Source organism: Phasianus colchicus, chromosome 13 (assembly GCF_987193195.1).
Source record: "Phasianus colchicus chromosome 13, bPhaCol1.hap1.1, whole genome shotgun sequence".
Classification (NCBI taxonomy): domain Eukaryota; kingdom Metazoa; phylum Chordata; class Aves; order Galliformes; family Phasianidae; genus Phasianus; species Phasianus colchicus.
Window position 1 is genome coordinate 4,831,501 of NC_143448.1, and position 6,000 is coordinate 4,837,500.

The following is a 6,000-nucleotide window of genomic DNA, read 5'->3' on the forward strand; positions in this document are numbered from 1 at the left end:
GCTTCTTACCCAAACATTAACCCTCAACCAAACCGCCCTCAGCTGTTTCAACATTCTTTTTTTTTTTCTTTTAGTACGCACATAAAAGACAAAACAGTCCAGTTTCAGTCAGATTTCTTGGCAATTTAACATTTTAACCAAAGTAATTTATAAATTATGCAAGTGGAATATTTATTTGTACAAAGAATTTTGTGGGTTTTTCTTTAAAGGTGGGGTTGGAACTGCTTGTGTTTGGTAAGGGACAAAGAAACATCTGAATGTAGTATAAACTTCACAGCAGCAGTGCCACTACAGAACAGCTTTGCTTTTTTTGAGGGAATGTGTACATTTTAATCACAAGCCAGTTGCTTATGTAGCTATGTGAACTGAAAATGGTTTGGGGTTCCGTTTTTGATCTGTCCAAATATAAAAGGTGGTGTAACTTAAACACAACAAAACTGGAGCACGCTCCTCTCCGAGGGGAAAGACACACAGCAGGAGCTGAGCGAGGACTTGAAAGGAGCCATGCTGGCTGCTCACAGGGTCCCCCATTTGCACACCAAAGGTAGGAGACATCTGGGGTTGAGCTGTGCAGAGCCCACTTGCATCCTCCCACACTCGCATCCTCACAGCGCCTGCACCCCAGGGGCTCTGCCCCAACTGAAATGGGGCTCCCTGCCCCTCCCTGTAGCCCTGGCCTGTTTACCTACCATGGAGTGGTCAGAGCACAAGGAGAAATCTTAAGCCTGCCTTCAAGGCACAAAGCAGCTGAGGGCTAAACCACACGTGGGATGCGGTCATCAGCACAACTGCAGCCAGCAAACGTAGCCCCAAAACCAGAGCACAAAGCTTCAGTCAAGGTACTCCTCAAGTCCTAGCTGGAGACTGAAGTCATGCTGGAGAAGTGCTCTGAAACACCAAAACGGGCATCACAGAAACGCTAAATATTTTCTTCCAGGATATTTATAGAAAGTTACTGAATAGCAAGACATTACTCCTCTGTCACGTACGCTGTGCTCTCCATACACACATCAGTAACGCCGCCAGATGAGCACAGCCACTCACAAACGTGCACAGAGTGCAACCAGTTATTTGTTCCTTTCTGGATGCTTTTTGGAGAGGTGTCCCCTGGCCAGCCCCACAGCACCGGGCTGTCGCCCAGCTCTGGTCAAGCAGACAAAGGAGGGGAGTACAGAGAGATTCAGGAGAGGAAGGAAACGATTGAATGTCACCCTGCCGACAAGCCACTGCTCAGTGGGATCAGCCAGGGGGTCAGCAATGCTCCTCTAACAAATAAGAGCAGCAAATAGTGACAAATTAGTAAATGCAGCAAAAGGATGGCTACAGAACAGAGTCCTTGCAAACCAACACAGTACATCCCGCTCTACAAGCAGATACTGCACTTCTGTAAATGCTGTTTTGCATAGACTGAAAATGTGAATCGTGCCCAGATATATAAGAACTACTTCAACCATACGGTATTAGCAGAAGAGCTGGCCAAGTGCTACAGCATTTGAATACTTTTTTAAAAAAGCAAATATTTTGATAAAATTTACCCACCATAAAAACCAGTTTAAAAATTCCCAGTACATTTTTTAAATGGAATTGCAGGTTCAGCGTATCAGGTAACCTGTCTCAGTGAAACAAAGCGTTTCTGTTTTTCAGCCAGCTAATAACCAGGTTGCATACGATAGCCCTTAATGGAAAAGAACAATTGCTATTAAAGGAACGTAGCAATTAAACCACTGAGGCGATATTGCCACATGCTCCGACTTAGCTTTAGGAGTGGGCTTTTTATGATGCAACCTCCACTAAGATTTCCTCACGGAGATTACCCAGCAATGTGTCACAGGGGGAGAAGGAAAAGGTTTGCTCTCCACTTCTGTTCAGAAGCTGCTCCTAAACTCAGAGGAACTTCCACGTTCTGGGCCAAAGCTCTCCATGCAAAGGCCCCAAATTGCTCCATACTCACAGAGCTACGAGGGCCCTACCGCAGCCAGCATGGAAGCTCTTCCATAGGGAGGGATGTGTCTTCTTTGCACCTCAGCTCCACTCCCAAGCCATACTCAACACGTGCATTAATTACAGCTGCTTCCACAGCAGCAATGTGGGGTATATCACAGCTGGAGTGCTTCTGCTATGGTTGTGAAGGCAGGGGCTGAGGTCTTCCTGTAGACGCACACATCTCAGCAGCACAATCTGGCCCCTGGACACGATAGGCTTCCCACACAGAAGAGCATTCCCGTAATCCCTCTCTCGTCATGAAATATTCAATTTTCATTTTCATTCTCAGAAAATAAAATGCTAAATTACCCAGTTTAGTAGGTCAATGTCAAAACTTACGATGAAGAAGAATCTTCCTAAGAGAGTTTCTTAAAACCTGTATAATCAGGTTGGTAATGCTGCCCACGGGGAAAACCCATTAGCAGAAATCTCTAACACGTTTCAAAAAGCCAAACCTAAGTGGATTGCGGGGGTGCCGAACCACGCGTCCAACCGCAGGCAGTCACACAGGCTGGTGCTGTGCTGCCCTGCACAGCCCTGCAGCAGCGAGGGGAGAAGTTCCACCAGAAGAGAGAGCAGGGTCACACTGCTTCACGTAACCAGGAGAAATTCTGTAGCTGTTCTCAAGGGTTAAACCGCTCTTGGACTTCAATGCTCAGAAATTCTATGCACTCTCTTTTTAGAGTACTCTTCCTTCCTTCCTATCTGCAAACACAATGGGGAGAGCTTTGTTATCATTAATCATCTTCTGAGCCCCGGGGATTCGGGGGCGAACGCCGCCACAGCCGCACGGAGGAACCCACGCAGGCACACACTGAAGCTTCTGAGCAAGTTCACGCGCCCACACTTCCATCAGTAACCAGACTGACGAGCCGGGGATGTGGCTAACAGCACATCTCAACTCAGAGGAACTAAAGCTCTGATAATTAGCACCGCAGTAAGTACTTTCAAACTAAAAGATTTGAGCATTTCTTTCCTGTGCCACGAAGACCTTTAATCTAAACAGGGGGGGAAGATTGGTTTTTCAGTCCAAAAATCAAGCAACCTCTCGCACCGCGTGATATTAAAACAAGATTAAGCAATGAAGAAGGAAATGCATCAAAAATGATGCGTATTTGAGAGACTGGTGCCTTAGCAGAGAACAACTCATGCAAACTAAACACCCAAACCAGCAGGTAGTGCACGACTTCGGCAGCGATTATTGGACTAATTCACCCTGTCAGCCTCCTAACAAATGGCCCCCACAGCAGCGTGCCCTGTAATTTCTGGAGACTTCGAAGGAAAAGGATATCCTGTAGAAATTAAAGCAGCGTGGCTGAGAAAACATTTGTAAATAAGTCATCAACATTCCGATTATATCTCTGACTCCTTGATCTCGGTGTCCTGGGTTTTTTCCATGCATCCCAGCACATAAAACTAGCTTAAAAAAAAAAAAAACAACAACAAACAACAAGGCATTAAATACAGAAAAACAAAGACAACAAAGACAACAAACAGTTCTGATCTCTCCAAGAGGTTTTCATCTGCAGGTGCAAGTTCTGCACCTCTAAATAACTGCTTCCTTAGCTCAGTGCCTGCTCCTCATGAAGAAATGCAGCAATAATGCCAAGCACCCACGTGAAGCTGCAAAGGACCAAGCTGTTAAAACTCTTCAGTCAACATTTACAAACTCCAGTGCAGTCACACACAGCTCTGTAGCCATAGAGGGAGCAGCAGCTTCTGCTCAAGGGTCCAGCTCCAGCACCCCAGCACACACAGTGCGCTCACTGTGTCCTGGGCTCCAAGCTGAGCAGCTGGTAAGTGTTCAGCAAGTTGAACATCCCCAGCAATCAGCCAAATCTTGATTTTCTTTTTGCATAATTGCAGTAACTACGCATGCAGATTAGGTCTATAGCATTGATTTTATGCGTGTACCCTCACACTACAATACTGATAGTCTGAATGTAATTTATCCTCATCGTTTATACAGATGAGACTGTTGTGCATGTCCACAGTGTGCTAAGAGCTAAGACCTCATCTTGCTCCACAGAAATTGCAGGTTAAAAAATAACCAGGCAGTGGGGAGGGACCAAAACCAAGGAGTGAGGGATGGTAGGAACATAAGGCAGAGGGGCTGGGCACAGTGCAATGCAGATAGCCAGGCGCATGCCCTAACAGGGCACATGGCAGAGCTGCGGGCTTGGAACCTTCTGGAGCTACATGGAAATGCTCTGTGCAGGAATGGCGTCAATGGTGGGACTGCAGGCACATTTCACATTATTTTTCCATGTTTTCCTACTTCAGGAGGGGAATACAGAAATAAATATAAAGGAAGAGCTGGTGGCCAAATAGCACCCAAAGCCACGGACACAGAAAGGGCAACAGGATCCAGCAAGCCAGGAGGAGATCTGATGAGGACACAGCTGGAGATGCTCAGTAACCAATAAGCTCCCTTCCACACCAACCCACGCCTGCTCCCCCAGCTCACCAAATGCAGAAAGGCCACACCTGTGGCAGCACTCCTTGCTCAAGCCCTGTAGCACTCACACAGGTGCTCTCATCAGGCACAGCACCCACACCTAGGCAGCCTCTCTCTTCCTGCTGGGGACCTGCTTGTCCAGACACTTTATGCCATTACCCAAATGCTGTTTTAGAGATTTTTTGCCTTCGTTTTGGTTTAAATCCAGCTCAGAACATTGTTCCCTCCCTTAAATTGATGTCACTTTCTTTAGAAGCCTTAGCATTACTGTGTTCTAATTGCTGTTTACACATCCCTCAAACGCACACAATTACCAATTGTTCAACAGACACCAGGACATTCTATAAATCAAATCCCTGCTACTGAGAACGATAACATGAGCTGGCAGCATCTGGATGTGCTTCCAAAGTGAAGATTTTACTTTTCCCAGGCAAGGCTGCAAACACAGCTGGCAGAAACTCAGTGAAACCTGCAGAAAGCTTTTTCTTCGAACGCCATCGTAAGCCAGGAAAGTTGAAGCTTACACATCCCAGCACGCCAGCCCGTGCCCTACTGAGATACTTGACTGTCTGGTGCTTCCAAACAGCTGGAAAAATGTCAAACTGTCATCGCTGATTAAAACGGGATTTTACAGAAAGCATCACACGCCTTGTCGGAACGCTAGACCTCATTCTGCACAACGGAAATACACGAAGTTGTTAATTGCGATTCACAACAGATTTTCATCACGTTTGCACACACATCTACACACACATCTGCACACACACCTACCGGCCCTGCGCTGCGAGGACACCGCCGTGCTGCGGCTCCCAGCAACGCTGCCCGCCCCTGCTGAGCCACGAGGCCTCGCCGAGGGATTAGCGGTCACTTACAGCTCCAACACGGCGCTGCTCCTCATCACGCGGACAGCTTAACGCCTGAAGGCCGTGAGGGGGCTGAGGTGCTCACCGAGAGCACGACGGCGGCCGCCGGCGACCACCCTGCAGCCGGCAACACCGCGCTGCGTGCGGGACGCGGTCCAGCCGAGGAGAGACCATGTGGCGTGCGCGGGGCTGCGAGGGCTGGAGGGAGGGACTAACGGAAGGCAGCGGATTGGTCGGCGCTGCTGTCTCTGCGCGGGGATTGGCTGGCAGGGGTCCGGAGCGCGATGGTGCCGCGCACACAGCTGCACGCGGTGCTGCTGTCCCCTATGGTGCTGCCGTTCCCCTATAGTGCCGCCGTCCTCCTATAGTGCTGCCGTCCTCTATGGTGCTGCCGTCTTCTATGGTGCTGCTGTCCTCCAATAGTGCTGCCGTCCCCTCATGGTGCTGCCCCCGCAGCAGGCTGTCCCCAAGGCCGGGCCTGCACTGAGTGCCCCGTGCAGGATTGGTCCTCCTGTAAGGCCAAGCTGAAGGACACCGGGCTGCTGCACAGTTTCTGCACAAAGCAGGCTAACCGCTTGGTTGTTCTGACAGTGCCTGCGCAGCCCGTGGCACAGAGACCCGCACCCCATCCAGCTCCGTGTGCACCAAACACCCGGCAGCAAGCACGCTGCTCACCCTGCTTTCCTGAACCGTGTG

General features: G+C 49.1%; 1 protein-coding gene across 6 annotated transcripts in view; it reads right to left on the reverse strand.

The window, feature by feature from the left end:
• The window catches only part of LOC116243920 (uncharacterized), a 199,657-nt gene that overhangs the window by 126,936 nt on the left and 66,721 nt on the right, over positions 1-6,000 (reverse strand). The window contains exon 1 of one of the 6 annotated variants that reach the window (XR_004170078.2): positions 5,314-5,488. The exons of the other annotated variants lie outside the window; for them this stretch is intronic. The gene's annotated coding sequence lies outside the window, so the exon portion shown is untranslated. Of the gene's footprint in view, positions 1-5,313; positions 5,489-6,000 lie in introns of those variants that run through there. 6 annotated transcript variants of the gene reach the window in all.